This window comes from Pseudorca crassidens, chromosome 16 (genome assembly GCF_039906515.1).
Source record: "Pseudorca crassidens isolate mPseCra1 chromosome 16, mPseCra1.hap1, whole genome shotgun sequence".
NCBI lineage: Eukaryota > Metazoa > Chordata > Mammalia > Artiodactyla > Delphinidae > Pseudorca > Pseudorca crassidens.
Genome location: NC_090311.1, coordinates 41,862,249 through 41,881,380, shown reverse-complemented (window position 1 = coordinate 41,881,380; position 19,132 = coordinate 41,862,249). Strand labels below are relative to the sequence as shown.

Below are 19,132 nucleotides of genomic sequence, written 5' to 3'. Positions count from 1 at the left end.
TTCATATTTACTTTCCATATGCATTAAGAGTACAGCATTAACTTTAGTATTTCTAGGACAGTGCGTTACATGATAAAGGTAAAACTACATTAAAGGATATGTTTTTGGTGGCGGCTCAGAATTCTGAACTTATTCAAACTTTTACAACTCTGAAGAATTTTGATGGGAATATATATTTATATTACTGCATTCAAAAGAATAATTTTATTAGGAATAGAAGGCCAGGGTATTTCAGTGTTACAAAAGAAATAGGGTACATGGGAATATTATTTATACACTATTTGAGTATAAAATATTTTCAGGTTTTATATATATTATATATACATATATACACACATATATGTATATAATATATATATATTTCACACTAAAATATCTACAAATTTTGCATACATAAAGTATCAATATCCATGGAGTTTTCCTAGTTGAATATACTATGCTGAATTGTATAATACTTCTTTAGCTGGATTGCATTCACTGAGTTTTACCAAAGATTGTTAAATCAGCATGTGTGATTTTATTTTGAAAGATTTGTTTTAATCTCATAGGCTATGCCATTGTCCTTTTATTACATGTGTGTGTGTGTGTGAGAGAGAGAGAAATTTAGGAATTTCTCTAGTATATTATCATTGGGTCTATTTGCTTTATTTTCTGGTTTAGAAGGTAAGTGCAAAAGTGACATATTTATCTCATAACTTCATCTGTTGGGGACTGATTCTCATTTTGGATTCTTAGAGATATTAGTTTAGTCACTAGGGGTATTTAGTGTGTTTTTACAAATATAGATGTGTTGTGTGTGTGTGTATCCCTCAAGCCAGGATAGTGTGTGTGTGTTTACCTGTTTGAACTATTTGTTCCACTATAGAGTGTGCTTCTCTCTTTGAGATCTAGCTTGGTGATCTAAAGCTAGTCACTCCCTTAGATAACTGTAACTGTCATGATGTCAGTAAAGCTTATAATTCCTTCACATGAGGCATGACACACATTTCATTTAAATTAGTCCTAATTCTGTCACTTCAGCGGTCTGTTTGTGTAAGCAGTGGTGAAGCTTGGCTAGTCATCCTTGTTTTTTACACTTACACTGAGCAGTTCTGAAACTACTGTCAGTAGACATGATTAGAGCATGCTGAAATAGGAACATCAAATAAGGGTATTTCAAACCCTCAAGAGCTAACTATACAAAATAGTAACAAATTACCAGAGTGTTGCTTATGTCACAAGCATATATGCAAATTAAAACACCCTTGGGTTACAAATGTGAATAGTTTCATATAACTTAGACGAAAATTTAATATTTAATTTCATACATAAACAAAGCATTTGAGAGAGATTTTAAGGAGTGAAAACTGATTTCTTATATCTGAAAATATGACCCAATTAAACCCAGCTTTAAAATATATATTTGATGTAAAAACAGCTTTTTTTCATAGCAACTCCTTATCCAAAATGTATTTGTCTATAAATAATTGTTCACCATCTATTCACCTTATCAATCAGTCTTTTTCATTTTTCTACATTTTTTTCGAATTCTTATTCATGTGCAAACATACTTTAGCATAGCATCATAAATTCATTTTCATATTCTGTACATTTTTACTCAGTTTATTAATCACAAACTTTTTCCATGTGACTGCAAAGAATTCACAATTATAATTTTAATAATGGAATGCTATTCTATTACAAATTCTATCATTTTTAATTTATCATTTTTAATTCTATCATTTTTAATTTATACCAATTAATTTTGGATCTGTCTCCTAAGGCAAAAGGAATAAAAGCAAAAATAAATAGGGCCTAATTAAATTTAAAAGCTTTTCACAGCAAAGGAAACTATCAACAAAATGAAAAGACAACCTATGGAATGGGAGAAAATATTTGCAAATTATATGACCAATAAGGGATTAATATCCAACATATATAAACAGTTCATATGACTCAATAACAAAAAAATAACCCAATTAAAAAGTGGGCAGAAGAACTGAGTAGATATTTTTCCAAAGAAGACATACACATGGCCAACAGGCATGTGAAGAGATGTTCAACATCACTAATTATCAAGGACATGCAAATCAAAACCATGTAAGATATTATCTCAGACTTGTCAGAATGGCTATTAATTAAAAAGTCTACAAAGAACAGTGTTGGCAATGATGTGAAGAAAAGGGAACTCTAGTACACTGTTGGTGGGAATATAAATTGGTGTAGCCACTATGGAAAACAGTATGGAGGTTTCTCAAAAAAACTGAAAATAGAATTACCATATGATCCAGCAATTCCACTCCTAGGTATGTGTCCTTAAAAATGAAAACCCTAATTTGAAAACATACATACACCCCAATGTTCATAGCAGCATTATTTATAATAGCCAAAATATGGAAGCAACCCAAGTGTCCATCAACAGATGAATGGATTAAGAAGATGTGGTATATATATACAGTGGAATATTATTCAGCCATGAAAAAGAATGAAATTCTGCAATTTGCAACATTGTGGATGGACCTGAAGAGTATTATGCTTAGTGAAATAAATCAGTCAGAGAAAGACAAATAATGTATGATATCACTTATATGCAGAATCTAAAAAATAAAACTATTGAATGTATATAACAAAACAGAAATAGACTCCCAGATACAGAAAACAAACTAGTGGATACCAGCGGGAAGAGGGAAGGAGAGTGAGGCAAAATAGGGGTATAGGGCTAAGAGATACAAATCACTCTGTATAAAATAGATAAGCAGCAAGGATGTATTATACAGCACAAGGAATTATAGCCATTATTATGTAATAACTTTAGATGGAGTATTATATATAATATTGAATCACTATTTTGTATACCTGAAACTAATATAATATTGTAAATCAACTATAATTCAATGAAAAAAATACTTAAGTTGTGTGAAATCATGTTAATTAGTTTATTTTACTGTAGATTCACAGGAAAAGTTGTTTTTTAATTAGGACTCTCCAGTAAGGAAACTTTTAAAATTGAAATGCAGTTGTGTTAGGGAGCAACATTTGTGGGGCTTTACAAAAGACACAGCAAACCAATGTACAAGTGTATATAAATGAAGCAAAATTTCACAAAACCATAGTGTGTGAGATGCATGCTAATATTTTCTATCTTAGTGTATAATATTTTGTTCAAAAATACAGTAAATTGATTCCTTGTTCACTAATGGGTCAGTGAACATGCTGAGATTTATTTGTGCATATTTCATATGTGTGCTAATAGCTGGTATTCTCTTGGCTAGACCTCTAGCCCAACTTGACTTTATCAAATATAGCTGAGATGTTATTTCAAATATTCCTAATCTACAAATTAACACCTTTCCTATGTGTTTGCAAAAGCTACAAAAATTATAACACATTGTCTCAGAGTTGGCTGCTTTTTCTGACTACTGGGAATAAATTATCATTCATTACTGCCTTCCTAGTGGTCTCCGAGTTTGTTAAAATTTTCTCACCTTGAGGTTAAAGGGAATAGGAATTAAAGGCTTTACTTCCTTTCAGAACTTGACCTCAACAGAAAGATAATGTAATTTTAAGCCCCGGAGGAAATGCTCTTACTTTCCAAATTCCCTTGCAAATCCTATCAATGATATTATTATCATGGTTTTGTCTTCTACATGTTTCAAAGCATTTTATACACTTTTGTATATTTGCAGTGTGATGGATTAGAAAGGGACCAGGCCCTCTTTGTTTCTAGATCTTCATGTGGACACAGTGAGGCCACATCCTTTCTAAAATCTTTGGAATATATAGTTTAGTAATGAGTATGTGGTGTCATGGGGACCACTGAAAAACCTGCCATATTTTTCTGGACCAACATCATTCCCTTCTGCAAAAGTGTTCTCATAAAAGCAAAGTGGAAAAAAAATAATAAAGTCACTAATACTTTCTAAGTGTTTTGGGGGCCTAAGGGTCAAAGATTCACTGACATTCTAAATTTTTTTTTCCTGTTCTTCTGTGCTACTAAACATTTAGAGCTAGCATTGCTGACACGTCATCTTACACACACATTAATGAAGGATCAGATCCAAAACAGTGCAGTATGAAAAGATAAACTCATTTGTATAGGAGAATTAGAAGAGTATTAAATTGGAAAGGGAAATTCTAGCAGCCCAAATAGATTGGGATCCTGCAGAGAAGTGGCTGGTGATGACCTTAACTGGTAGCTGAAGGATTTTTAAATACAGTTTTGCTTAATATTCACTTTTATATTGTTTCTTGTGTTGCATGGTAATCAAGTCCTTTACCTGAAAGTGTTGAGTCAAATACCTTGCATGAATTGGTTTTGGGAAAAACGATGAATATTGGTTATTTTCCACAAAGAGTTGCCACAGAATAAAAGAAAATATTGTGGGAGGTAAAATGTTAGGGAGATCTAGAAACTCAGAGCAAAAATGTCCATTTAAGGTAATATTGGAATAATATGCAGGAATTTTAGAATATGGGATAAGGGATTCAACCCAGTCTATTTCAGTTAAAATGCTCAGGAAAACACTATTTTATATCTGGATTAGTATATATGTATTTTACTAATGACTTACACTTCAGTCCCATATGGCTTGCCAAAATAGCAAATCCCAGATGAGAAAATGAATAGCATCGAAATCCCATAATCACTTTCTACTTCTGCCCTTGCCAGCACAAACATCTTGGGTCAATGGCATTCCTTTCTCCTTTCCTGCTCAGTGCCAGAATTGTTATGCTGATATTCTAACCCTTTCTTGCCCCTGGAGCTTTCCAGTAAGATTTGCTTCTCTAACCTAAAACCATTGGAAATAGAGGTTGGAATTAGGGTGGCAGCCAAGGAAGGAAGTGATGCCAGAAATATCAAGGCTGAAAAGAATATTCTGAGAACATCCTTAAAATACTAGATTCCTGAGACATTATCTTGATTCCAAATAAGCCAGGACCTCCACTGAAAATCACTAGTTAGATTTGCTGAGTACTGGGAGCCACAATTTACCACAAAATTCAGAGAATCTATTTCATAAATTACATGGTAATCACCATAGGGTGAAAAAAAAGGTGGTGTTTACAAGCTCCCTTCCCTAGATTTGTGACACAAAATTACAGTTGTCATCTTAGGGTAAAAATGCACATTCAGAAGTATTTGTTCAAGTCCAAATCTCTCTCAGATGTTCAAGCATGCATTTTTCATGGACAAACATCAGTTTGATTTTTTTTCCTGTAACTTTGATACATTATTATATTTTTTGTTATTTTTACTCTTGTTGATTTGTTTTAATCACAAGCTTATCATCAGAATCAGGGCTATTTTAAATTCCAGGTGACTAGCCTGAAATGTGTGTGCCTTTGTTTTGTAGGATGCTCTGTGGTCTGTTATTCTCAAATGCACCAGCCTGTAGATATATAGCCTCATAGATATAACCATCTTTTCTGTACATACCCAGGAAAATTGGCTCCATATACCTTTTTAATTTTATGATAACTGAAACTACTGTAAAGGAGCAAAGGTTTTAAAAAAGCATTCAGTCTTGTATTTCTACTGCAGGTACAAGGTTCAATTGTATAGTTATTTTTCTGAAGCTATTTTGTCATTGCCAATAACATCATTCTAATAGTGGGTTGCCAAAAGACGTTTCTTTTTTATTATTTAATTTACTTACAGAGGAAAAAACAGGCTGGGTGTTACTTATCTTCCTTGATTATGCACATATTTACTCAAAGTGGAACTGCAAATTACAGTGGAACTCAAGAAAATAGCATGGGTTGCAAGTTCAACAATATTAATTTTGTTTATTGGCCCTCTGTAGAAATAGTTTGCTTATTGACACCTTTGTGAAATAGTATCTGCCTCAATGAGGGAAATTTATAAATCCATATGCCTAAAGGACCACTGAGTAAATTATCTTAAGTACTTTATTCTACAGATGTCATAATCTTTCATATATTCCCTTATTAGTTTATTAGAATAGACTTATGAGATAGATTAGTCTGGTATTTTTATTCCTACACTATAGATAATAGGACTAACACACATACATTAAATTACTGGGCAAAGTTTGCCTAGCTAGTCACTGACAGAGATGATATTAGAATTTAATGATGTTTAGGTGAATAGTCAAATATGTAAATAAAAAATTGAGAATCATTCATATTCAAGGAATCAATTAAGTATAAGAATGGAACATTTTCCAGAGGAAGTGGAATGAAAGAAGAACAAGGGTCATGGAACTATGCACTGTGAAATTTGGGTCAAAAGAAGTAAACAACCAATTTCAAAGAAAAACAGACCACCATGGTCATCCCAGCCTTTTTATACTCATTGTCTCCAAATATCATTCATTGCTCACCTCTTGCCCAGAACTAATACATATCAGGAACAGAATCAACAAATTTGTATGATGTCTTCTCTTTAGTCTCTTGTTTTAAAGCAATATCTTCACTTAATTTTTCCATGACATTTTCACAAGACAACCAGGCAGTTTTTCCTGTAGGATACTTTTTATTTGTCTGTCATGTTTGTCTATCATGTTCCTTTATTTTCTGTGTTTTCTATTGTTGGAAGATAGGTCTACAAGCTAGATTAGACTCAGATTAAGCTTTTTTGGGAAAGGCTGTTTCATAAATCATATACACACTTCATAATTCATTTCATTAATGGGCACATAATATTACATTGTCCCACTCTTAGTGATGTTAATTTTCATTACTTGCTTAAGAAAGTATTATGAGACATGTCCATTTTAAAGATCAGTTTTCCCATAGATATTAGCAAGTAGCCTGTGCTGTTTTATTTTGTCACCTTATAATTGTCCTACTCCAAAAGTTAATAGATGTGATATCCGTTAGTGACTCTCACTTGAATCATTTACTTGATCACTGGTTACAAAATGGTGATTTGTCTAATTCTATCATTCCTTCTAATATGTTAGTTGGCATTCTTCTGAGAAGTATTTTCTCTCATTAACTAGGGATAAAACAAAGTTCTTCCAAAAAAAACACAGTAAATGCTTAATTCTTTTCCATTAATTATCCATTCTTCTGTTAAATGGTTAGAAAAATAGTCACCTCCAGTGGTGGCAAATCTGGTTTTTGTTTTCTTCCTCTACCTCCTCTTCTCCTTCCCCCATCATGTTTTTATATTATCACTATGAACTCATGGATTTGTATTTATCCAGTGCTTTACACTCATTTACAGTTATTATTTTGTTTAAGTTTTTCCAATCTATTCTTCATTGAATAAAATGTATCCTTCAGTTAACTTCTTTAGAGGACCTCCTGTATGTACATTATTTTCTCATGTTACTGTTCATTTATAACTTTTTTCTATAACCAGTGGAGTTATGTCTAGGTATAAACTATTTTGGATCTGTTTGACCAGGAACATAGTGCACCATTTTAATATGCATGTCCAGAACATCTTTTTCATCATGAAAATTTTCTGGAATTTAGTTTTTAAGATTTTTTATATTGGAGTATAGTTGATTTACAATGTTGTGTTAGTTTCAGGTGTACAGCAAAGTGATTTGGTTATACATATACATACATCTAGTCTTTTTCAGATTCTTTCCCCATATAGGTTATTAAAGAATATTGAGTAGAGTTCCCTTCAGTGGGTCCTTGTTGATTATCTATTTTATATATAATAGTGTGTATATGTTAATCCCAAACTTCTAATTTATCCCTCTCCCCCACCTTTCCCCTTTGGTAACTATACATTTGTTTTCTAAATCTGTGAGTCTGTTTCTCCTTTGTAAATAAGTTCATTTGTGTCATTTTTTAGATTCCACATATAAATGATATCATATGATGTCTATCTTTCTCTGTGGAATTTAGTTTTAAGTCTGCTCCTTTTGGGGGTTGGGAAATTTTCTTTGTGCTTTTCACTGACTCCTTTTTATCACATTCTTTGTTTCATTTTCATGGTGTTGGCTCTATTCTTTTTTGTACATCCAGTTGTACTATTCTTGACAACTTTGTAGTTTCGTCATAAATTCTGAGTTGATAATATCTTTTCCTTCATTGTCCTCAACATTTGTTGAGCTTCCGTTTCTAATCTTCCTATTGTTTGTTTGTTTCTATTTTCAACATTTAAATGTTTGGTTTATAACCACAAATGCTTTCTATAGTTACCTTAATTCATGTGGGAGAGTCCTGTGACAGTTTTCTTCTGTTTTATTATTTTGTTTTTGAGTGGTTTTTGTCTGCTTGAAGTTTAATTTTTATATCCCACTTTCATCTTAAGGTAACTTTGTATGTATTTGTTTTACCAGGTTATGGTTACATTTGATTTTTTTTTCCTTGAATTCCAGCAGACACCCTGATATATTTATCATGTATAAATGATAAATACCTTTTTTTACCTTTTTCACTTATGCAAGCCTAAAGTGGCTTCTGACTGTCGGATCCATTGGAGATCTAATTCAAATACATTTCCTCATTTTGATTCTTGTGCTTTCTGGCCTTTCCCTTCTTTTTATGGAGAGAACTCCTATTCCACAACTTTTCTATTTGAACTTTGTGTGCCAGATGCAATATTTCTTTCCTGGTCCTGTGTTTTAATGATGTCGTCCTCGAGACTTCAATATTGTGACTGCTAATGCCACTTTCAGGGGTTTCTGCTGTTTATTCCGCCTGAAATGATACTCAGCCACTTCTTTACTGCTCTAAAGCAGCTCTGTTGAAGTGGAGGGAGAAACCTTTTATACTACTAAACACATTTCTTTGAAATACTCTCTTTCATATTGAACTCAAGGAAGAGTTCAAGCCTTGTGCTCTCTAGATCTTAAATAAATTGACTGTTATACGAATACCACTCTTTCAATTTCCGCTTGCATTTTCCTCAGTGGGATTCTACTAACCTCTCAAGGCCACCCTCTTTTCTTTAGTCCTGCTTCTCCTCTTGCCAAAATCCTTCTCCTGCCTCTCAGTTCATCTACCCTGTGTACACGAGGCATGTGCTTTACTTTGAAGTTTCCTCTGCATTTTCATATATCTGTGAAGTAGTGAACATAGGGGTAATTGTCCCCACAGGATAGCTGAGGGGACTGAAAGTTACAGATGTTAAATGGCTCATTAATTGAAATAATTATTAGTGTGAGCCATAAAAATTTCCTGAAATTCAACTGTTTTTACCTAACTAGTAGCAAATATATGGTGCATTCTAAATATTCAATGTGTGTTAGGTGTTATTATTCAAATGATCTTAGGTCATTGCTGAATAAGAGTATGCTAATGCTAACAACTTTTACAAAGATTTCCATCTCTTAGATAAAGAAACAGGACAAAGTATTATAAAAAAGCATTAGTTTTTATATATCATTATTAAACATACCTCATTCTTTTCATTTAAGACACTATATCTTCTTTGGAAAAGTAGAATTTTCTATCTTTTACTCTTTACAATGGAATATGATCTGTGATAATATGAATATTCCTAGTGCTTTTAATATTTTAAGTGTATTTAAATGCATTTTGAATTGTTATGAGTTTGTAAATTTGAAAGTCAGTGCTATTTCTTGGATTATTTATTAATGTAAATGAATCTCCCCCTCAAGAGAGAAAAAAACATTAGTTATAAAACACATTGCTTACCACATACTATAGCTTACCCATGATTTTGCTCTGATTTCAGCAAATTTGAAATAGGAAATCACTGACCAAGAAACAATTTCTGATTGGCGTTACAATTTTAAATATTATCTACATGGAATATGGGGCATGTCTACCTATATCAGAAGCCAGGTCAGCAAAACTTTTCTGTAGAAGAATAAATGGTAAATTGTTTTGGGGCGGGGGGTGGAATGGGCTTTATCATGATATTTTTAGAGCCAAAATTGCCATTGATTATATTTAAAAGAATGATTGTGGCTGTTTACTTACCAGCTAGGCAACCAGCTAGATTTGTTACACAGGTCATGATTTGTAGACCCCTGGAGAGAGAGGAAAGGTTCCATCTCTTTGGATGAGAGCTGATAAAGATAATAACCTGTATGGACTGTGAAACTAAGGAGGGTAAAAGTATGGGAGTAGCTAGGAACTTAGTGACACTTTAGGTAGGGAAAGCACTAGAGAACAAGTATATGTAAGGGGCATCCATTGTCGATAGAAACTCTGCACAATTGTGGTGATGGAATGGGGTGAGGCACATGCGTGGCATGAGGCTTTCAGAAATCAGAGTAAACTTGCCTATTTAAGAAATGTGCTTGAGTCTTCATTTAGTTAGAGTGTGTTACTTCACATAGTCAAGGTCATAAATGTGCTTCTGGAAGCGTCATCTATATACAACTCTTGAAAATCCACAGGTTTAGTTTCAAGATGTAAGAATGATTTTATATTGTAACTGATGTATAACATTATAGATAAGAAAAATCATTTTATTTTGTAACTGACCTATAAAATTACATTTTACTTACAAGGTTACATGCTATATGAAAAGGAGAAAGTCAAATTGATTTTATAGATATGAGCACATATTCTATAAATGGTTCAAGATTTTTTTTCTCTTTCCTATTTAACATAGCTACATTTGGAAAGGAGGACTATGTAAGTGAATATGGGACTAACAGACCTTGTCTGTTGGCATTTTAAATCTATTTTTCTTTACTAGAGCAATGTGAAAATCAGTTTAAAAGTTTTAAAATTGTATATAAACAAAGCAATCACTATTTGTAGAAATAATTACAAAAACCAGAATACTGTTTTTATAATATCTGAGATAATAACAGTTTGAAAATATTGGTAAAATTTTGTTATAAGGGAAAAGGAAATCATAAGAGAAGAAAAAAAAATCTCTTTTTAAAAAATTCTATAAATTATGGAGCAATAGGATTCTTTGATATGTTAATTATACCTCTATGTTTCAGCATTCAAGGTTCCCAGTAATTTGTTAAGTATTATTTTAATCAATTCAAACAACTATAGTGCCAGCGTTTGATTTGGTTCTTGTTGCCGATAAGTTTCTGAAACTAATTAATGCTCAGAATTCTTTATTAAACAATAAAGAAAGGAATGAATAATTATAAAATTTAAAATGATTCTAAATCAGAACTCACATGACTTTTCTGGAGCATCTTTCATGTATATCATTAAATTAGGTAGGTCCATGTGTTTATATATGTATAAAACATATGCAGAAAGCACATATATACTTTTAAGTGTATTATCCTCTAAATTAGTAATTAGTGATTAATTAGTCATTTCTAATGGTGGTTTTAAGGATTTGTCCAATGTAATTGCCCCATGAAGTAGTAAAATCACCTATAAAGTGCTTAAATTTACTAAAGAAGTCATTATTTAAAGGTAGTGTATATTGAATCATTCTTCAAATTTAAGAATCACTTTTGTATTTAGGCATTTATTCTATAAACCAGAAGTTTAAATTTTGGGAGATAAGTTGATTTTCCTGATGGCTGGTCACAGCTGTGTTTCTAAAGTGACCCACTGATCACAGTTACGTAGCTCTTGGTAATTTTTTGTGTCACAAATGTAAAAATGTAATTCTAGAGTGTTGTTCTTTCCCTGTGTTCATTATCCCAAGGAGCCCCATGAAGGAGTGAGGAGACTCCAACTTTGGGATCATTGTTTAACTAGGGAAAAAGTGCAAATGACTAAAGCATTAATGTAAGAGCAAGAGAAGTAAAACTTGAAAGGTAATGCACAATGTCATCCAGAGAAAGAGAACTTAGACGTGGACTATGGCATTGCTCATCATATTCCACTGATATCACAGTTTTTGGAGATGAATTCATTTTTCATAGTCCATGAGGTCTTTAGTCATTTAATTTATTTAATGAATTTCCCTTACTATGATTCTAAACTCACTAAGAACATTTTCGATAATAATATTGGCTTCCTATATAGTTGGTACTGAGAGAGAATTGGGTAATCAGAGGAGACTTGGGTAATGTATTTCTCAAGGTAAACTAATGAATTGGCATTTTGCTATTTATTCAGTATGTCTGACTAATTCATGAACTGAGGAAATTGAAGCACACATTATACTTACTTGAAAGGCAGAGGTCAGGCATTAAACCAGAGTCACTTTGTTCTGCCATTGCTTTATAATGAGTCTTTAGGTGACAATACTTGCTGACATTCTTAGTCTCATCCATATGAACCTAATGCAGCCACTGGATGAGGTAAAGTTGAATCTTAGAAAATGGATGAATAATGGTGCTTTTGGCATCTTACAGACTCTAATGGCTGCTTGGATGGCCATTTATAGAAAGTCTAGTGTTCAGAGTAGAAAAAATTCTTAGCAATAAAATAGCAATAAAGTTCTGTTTGATAACATAGTACTCAAATTATAACTGTTGATATTTACCAGCAAGATTATACATTTATATTTTTGTCAAATAGCAGTCAATAGAATTTCTCAGGCAGAGGGAAAACTGAAGCACAACATTAGAAAAATCTCACAGTAAACTTCTCCAGGATTTTACAAGTGAGGAAGGCATTGCCCAGTTGTCTGACTTAGTCTAGTTCTTTTCTTTTTTTTTTTTCCCTCTTTTCTTTTCTCTTTTCATCTTATCTTTATGTTAAATGTCTAAGAACAAAGATAAGACAACCCCTTTCATCGTTTTAACTCAATGTTTTGTTGCTTGAATAGTTGTTCAGTCTTTTCTTCCGTTTGAAGTGCTTTCATTGTTATTATCACACTTCCCTGGTATTGGAGAAATATGGGAAAATATTTCTTTTCTATATACTTTTAAACAAAAATGCAGTAAAACTTCATGCTGCAATAAAACTGGAAAGAAAGGAATCCAAGGAAGGTTCTACTGATGCACAATATGTTAGAAGCATTGTGTCTCATGCAGCAAGGAGTCAGACTTTACAGTGATACAGACATGAAAAAAGTAACCTTTTCTTTCCATGAATGAGCTTATCTATCTCTAATGCCCCAGATCCGATAAACAGTGTAAAAGTAAAAATAAACACAAATATAATAAATAAACTTATCCATTCAAGTTATCTCAGTCTTTTCTAGTTTAACATGATCTTTTTAAGGTAAACTCAGTTTCATTTAGATAAATGATTAGGCTTTCAAGGTTTCTCTATTCAGTCCCTTCCACCATAACCACCCCACTCCCTACATGCACACGTCCTAGTCCCACCTACACCACATCAATGATTTTTTTCCCTCACCTAATAGTGTATGGACCCAAGGGAAGCTCATATTACAACCTGAGCAGGGAAAACAGGGATTTTTCTTGACGTTTTGGCTGGCTTCTGATGACCTCTGATTGAAATGTGGACTTGTGTTTAGTCAATAGCTTATCTGTGTTCATGGATTAGCTACTGAAAAGGTATAGTGAGTATCAACTGTGTAGTCTCTGCTTATACAACTCCTGGCTTTTCATCCCATAAAGCTGGACTGTTCCTCTGCCTGGCCTTCAGCTGTTTCGGCTGATCCTATGCTTCTCAACCAAGTCATGCCCATTGATTTTAACTTATACTTACTATGGGCTTGCTATCAGTTTGCCTCTTAATACAGGAAGTCTGGTGACTAATAATTCACAGAAACCTTTTGCATCCCACAGTGAACATAGGAGCAAGGGAATAGACTTGACATTCTATCAGGCTGCTTCTCAGCCTAAACAAATGATACCACATTTATACTCTGCCACAATCACCTCACGTGGTCATAGAACATTCTAGAAGATTAGAGATTTAAATTTTTTTGTTGTTGTCAACCACCTCTTTCACTTGTGTGGCTCTCTTTAGACCTTGGCCTAGTTGAGTAGGTCATAGATTCTTCTCAGAAACATAGGCATAATTATCACTCTGGTTTTATCCCCTCTGAATATTTCCTTTTGGCTAAAATACCCACTGTCCAGAAAGGTTTTGCTTGTTGCTGTGGAATAGAAGCTCCCTTTACACCATACCCTTTACCCCCTCTATGCCAGGGCTTATAGTAAAGTACTTTACTCAGACTTCTATGCTTCCCTCTTTTCTAGGCAAGGGAAACTCTTTGGAATTTAGAGAAATTATTTGATTCTCAGAGAAGCCTGGCTCTCAAGATTGTGCTTTTTTTTTTTTTTTTTTTTTTTTTTTGTTGAAACTTTTTTTTAAATTTTTATTTATTTATTTTTTAACATCTTTATTGGGGTATAATTACTTTACAATGGTGTGTTAGCCTCTGCTTTATAACAAAGTGAATCAGTTATACATATACATATGTTCCCATATCTCTTCCCTCTTGCGTCTCCCTCCCTCCCACCCTCCCTATCCCACCCCTCCAGGCTGTCACAAAGCACCGAGCCAATATCCCTGTGCCATGCGGCTGTTTCCCACTAGCTATCTACCTTACTACGTTTGTTAGTGTGTATATGTCTATGACTCTCTCTCACCCCGTCACAGCTCACCCTTCTGCCTCCCCATAACCTCAAGTCCGTTCTCTAGGAGGTCTGCGTCTTTATTCCTGCCTTACCCCTAGGTTCGTCATGACATTTTTTTTTCTTAAATTCCATATATATGTGTTAGCATACGGTATTTGTCTTTTTCTTTCTGACTTACTTCACTCTGTATGACAGACTCTAGGTCTATCCACCTCATTACAAATAGCTCAATTTCGTTTCTTTTTATGGCTGAGTAATATTCCATTGTATATATGTGCCACATCTGCTTTATCCATTCATCCGATGATGGGCACTTAGGTTGTTTCCATCTCCGGGCTATTGTAAATAGAGCTGCGATGAACATTTTGGTACATGACTCTTTTTGAATTTCGGTTTTCTCAGGGTATATGCCCAGTAGTGGGATTGCTGGGTCATATGGTAGTTCTATTTGTAGTTTTTTAAGGAACCTCCATACTGTTCTCCATAGTGGCTGAACCAATTCACATTCCCACCAGCAGTGCAAGAGGGTTCCCTTTTCTCCACACCCTCTCCAGCATTTATTGTTTCTAGATTTTTTGATGATGGCCATTCTGACTGGTGTGAGATGATATCTCATTGTAGTTTTGATTTGCATTTCTCTAATGATTAATGATGTTGAGCATTCTTTCATGTGTTTGTTGGCAGTCTGTATATCTTCTTTGGAGAAATGTCTGTTTAGGTCTTCTGCCCATTTTTGGATTGGGTTGTTTGTTTTTTTGTTATTGAGCTGCATGAGCTGCTTGTAAATTTTGGAGATTAATCCTTTGTCGGTTGCTTCATTTGCAAATATTTTCTCCCATTCTGAGGGTTGTCTTTTGGTCTTGTTTATGGTTTCCTTTGCTGTGCAAAAGCTTTGAAGTTTCATTAGGTCCCATTTGTTTATTTTTGTTTTTATTTCCATTACTCTAGGGAGTGGGTCAGAAAGAATCTTGCTGTGATTTATGTCATAGAGTGTTCTGCCTATGTTTTCCTCTAAGAGTTTGATAGTTTCTGGCCTTATATTTAGGTCTTTAATCCATTTTGAGCTTATTTTTGTGTATGGTGTTAGGGAGTGTTCTAATTTCATTCTTTTACATGTACCTGTCCAGTTTTCCCAGCACCACTTATTGAAGAGGCTGTCCTTTCTCCACTGTACATTCCTGCCACCTTTATCAAAGATAAGGTGTCCATATGTGCATGGGTTTATCTCTGGGCTTTCTATCCTGTTCCATTGATCTATCTTTCTGTTTTTGTGCCAGTACCATACCGTCTTGATAACTGTAGCTTTGTAGTATAGTCTGAAGTCAGGGAGCCTGATTCCTCCAGTTCCTTTTTTTGTTCTCAAGATTGCTTTGGCTATTCGGGGTCTTTTGTGTTTCCATACAAATTGCGAAATTTTTTGTTCTAGTTCTGTGAAAAATGCCAGTGGTAGTTTGATAGGGATTGCATTGAATCTATAGATTGCTTTGGGTAGTAGAGTCATTTTCACAATGTTGATTCTTCCAATCCAAGAACATGGTATATGTCTCCATCTATTTGTATCATCTTTAATTTCTTTCATCAGTGTCTTATAGTTTTCTGCATACAGGTCTTTTGTCTCCTTAGGTAGGTTTATTCCTAGATATTTTATTCTTTTTGTTGCAATGGTAAATGGGAGTGTTTTCTTGATTTCACTTTCAGATTTTTCATCATTAGTATATAGGAATGCCAGAGATTTCTGTGCATTAATTTTGTATCCTGCTACTTTACCAAATTCATTGATTAGCTCTAGTAGTTTTCTGGTAGCATCTTTAGGATTCTCTATGTATAGGATCATGTCATCTGCAAACAGTGACAGCTTTACTTCTTCTTTTCCGATTTGGATTCCTTTTATTTCCTTCTCTTCTCTGATTGCTGTGGCTAAAACTTCCAAAACTATGTTGAATAAGAGTGGTGAGAGTGGGCACCCTTGTCTTGTTCCTGATCTTAGTGGAAATGCTTTCAGTTTTTCACCATTGAGGATGATGTTTGCTGTGGGCTTGTCGTATATGGCCTTTATTATGTTGAGGAAAGTTCCCTCTATGCCTACTTTCTGCAGGGTTTTTATCATAAATGGGTGTTGAATTTTGTCAAAAGCTTTCTCTGCATCTATTGAGATGATCATATGGTTTTTCTCCTTCAATTTGTTAATATGGTTTATCACATTGATAGATTTGCGTATATTGAAGAATCCTTGCATTCCTGGAATAAACCCCACTTGATCATGGTGTATGATCCTTTTAATGTGCTGTTGGATTCTGTTTGCTAGTATTTTGTTGAGGATTTTTGCATCTATGTTCATCAGTGATATTGGTCTGTAGTTTTCTTTCTTTGTGACATCCTTGCCTGGTTTTGGTATCAAGGTGATGGTGGCCTCGTAGAAGGAGTTTGGGAGTGTTCCTCCCTAAGATTGTGCTCTTGCTTAAGATTCAAAACATCTGATTTGAATCTAAACCTGAGTAATGATGCTTTTATTCTAAATTGTAGTTATTTCCATAAAATGATGACTGTCAGTGATACAAAGAATGTTGAGTCACAGAAAAGCAAGATTTACAGGATAATAAAAATATATTGGCTTTATATTTCAAATGCATGACACCTACTACAATATTCTTTCACCTACTCTATAGTCACATGCTGGCAGTTTTCCCAGTAGCATTTGATATCTAATTATCTGATTTGTCATTGGATGAAAAGCATATATTTTCAAGTTGTGCCATACCAGAGGCAAATCATTAAACATCTCTGAGCTACGATTTTGTTATAGATTAAATGAATATAAAGATAGTACCTACCTCCTATGATTTTTGTAAGGATTAAATGAAATAATTTATGGAAAAAACCATCATATTTCATGCCACATATTTCTCAGTTAGAAAGTTACCAGTTTTACTGGTTAGAGGTGATAATGATGATGGTGGTGATTACATAAGACAAACCCTGAATCATTATGAATTATATTTGTCGAGATGGTGGAATTTAATTGAGAGACAATTTAATTTTATTTTTTTCACAAGAGTCACATTCAACAAAGTGGTTTAATCACATCATGGAGAAAAATCTGTGAATGCACTAATTTGTGCAAGACTCTGAAAATGGCAAAATGTAGAGTCATAGCCAACTAATTCTAATTTAATGTTGGGATAGAAAAATGTTTCAAATAATGATTCATCTGACAATGTTCACTAAAGCAAGCTTAAAATCCAGAAGTTAAAGTACATTAGGAACTCTAGACATTTGAAAAAATATTGACAAACTCTTGTAAAAATTTTATTTATGATATTTATAATATCTACCTGCAGAATTATGATGCTACAAATAACTTAATTACAGTACTATCAAATCTATCGGTGAAATTTAGAATCCAGGACAAATTTCCTTCATTTTTAACATGATGGAACAGCAAGTTCAACATAACACAATTTCTAGAGTATCTGAAGTAGGCAGAATAATGGCCTCCAAAATATGTCCCATAGCCTAATCCCAGGAATCTGTGAATATGTCAGCTTATAAAAGAAACAGGAATTAATCTTGGAGACAGAACTAAGGTTGCAGGTCAGCTGACCCTGAAATAAGGAGATTATCCTAGGTTAACTAAGTGGGCCCAAGGTAATCACAAGGGATTTAAAGTTGGAAGAGAGTAAAAGAAGAAAATCTTAGAGTGATATGATATGAGAAGGATTTCACCTGATGTTGCTGATATTGAAAATGTATTCTGTCAGCCAAGGAATACAGGAAATTTGCAAAAGTGAGGAATGGCAATTAAATAGATTTTTCTCTTGAGCTTCCAGAGAGGAACACAGCCTTCCCTGATGACAACTTGAGCCCCGTAAGACCACTGTTTGACTTCTAACCAACAGAATTATAGGATAAATGTGTACCATTTTAAACCACTAAATTTGTGACTTTTTTTTTACAGCAGTAATAGGGAAATAACACAGTATCTGAATCATGGAACATGATGAGCAATATTCTCACTCAGGAACTTTGTTTTACTCTCTTAGTGACTCAAAGAATCAATTTAACTCATTCTGACAAATAAGGCACCACATCATGCATTGTCATACATTATCTTTGACACTCTTTAATATGCTTCACAAAGTAAAGTTTCCAGTTGGGTGTTTGCTGATGACAGTAGTGACAGCAATATTTTTTGCTTGACTCACATTTTATTCAGTGGTTCTCTGACATTTTATTAAACTGAATTGTCGATAAATTGCAATAATGATTAGAAATTCTCTTTGAGGGCTCAGCCACTCTTTAAGAAACCGGGAAATTGTTCCTATGCTATACATTTAACTTTGATCCTGTGTTACACATTAACTCAAAAAACACACATTGAGGTGTTATTGTGTGCAAAGTACTATGGTAAGTCATTCCAGGTGTAAGAAATACAATTAAGGCATAGTAGCCACCCTTAAAATGCTTATAGTATCCAAAGATCTGTGTAACAACAAGGAGGTTTAAAACGTGTTATGAAAAATCTTTGAGCAATGACTTCTGGAATAGTGATGTGAGGAGCTTGATGGACCTGGTCCCCAGCAAAGCAACCCTAACTCATGAAAATTATTAAAAACAAAATCAAAATCAGTCATTTAAAGCCTTAGGAAATTTTTCAAAGGGCATTAAACACAAAGAAAAATAATTTAAGAAAATCTACTAACTATTGATAAGAACAGCAAAAGTGACATTTGAGCCACAATGTGCACACAACCCTGACCCCAGTGGGACAAAGTTCTGCTTTGGATGGATGCAGAAATCAGAGTTCTTCCTCTCCAGCCTAG

General features: G+C 33.8%; 1 protein-coding gene across 1 annotated transcript in view; it reads left to right on the top strand.

The window, feature by feature from the left end:
• The window catches only part of PCDH15 (protocadherin related 15), a 1,039,293-nt gene that overhangs the window by 98,014 nt on the left and 922,147 nt on the right, over positions 1-19,132 (top strand). The window lies entirely within an intron of this gene.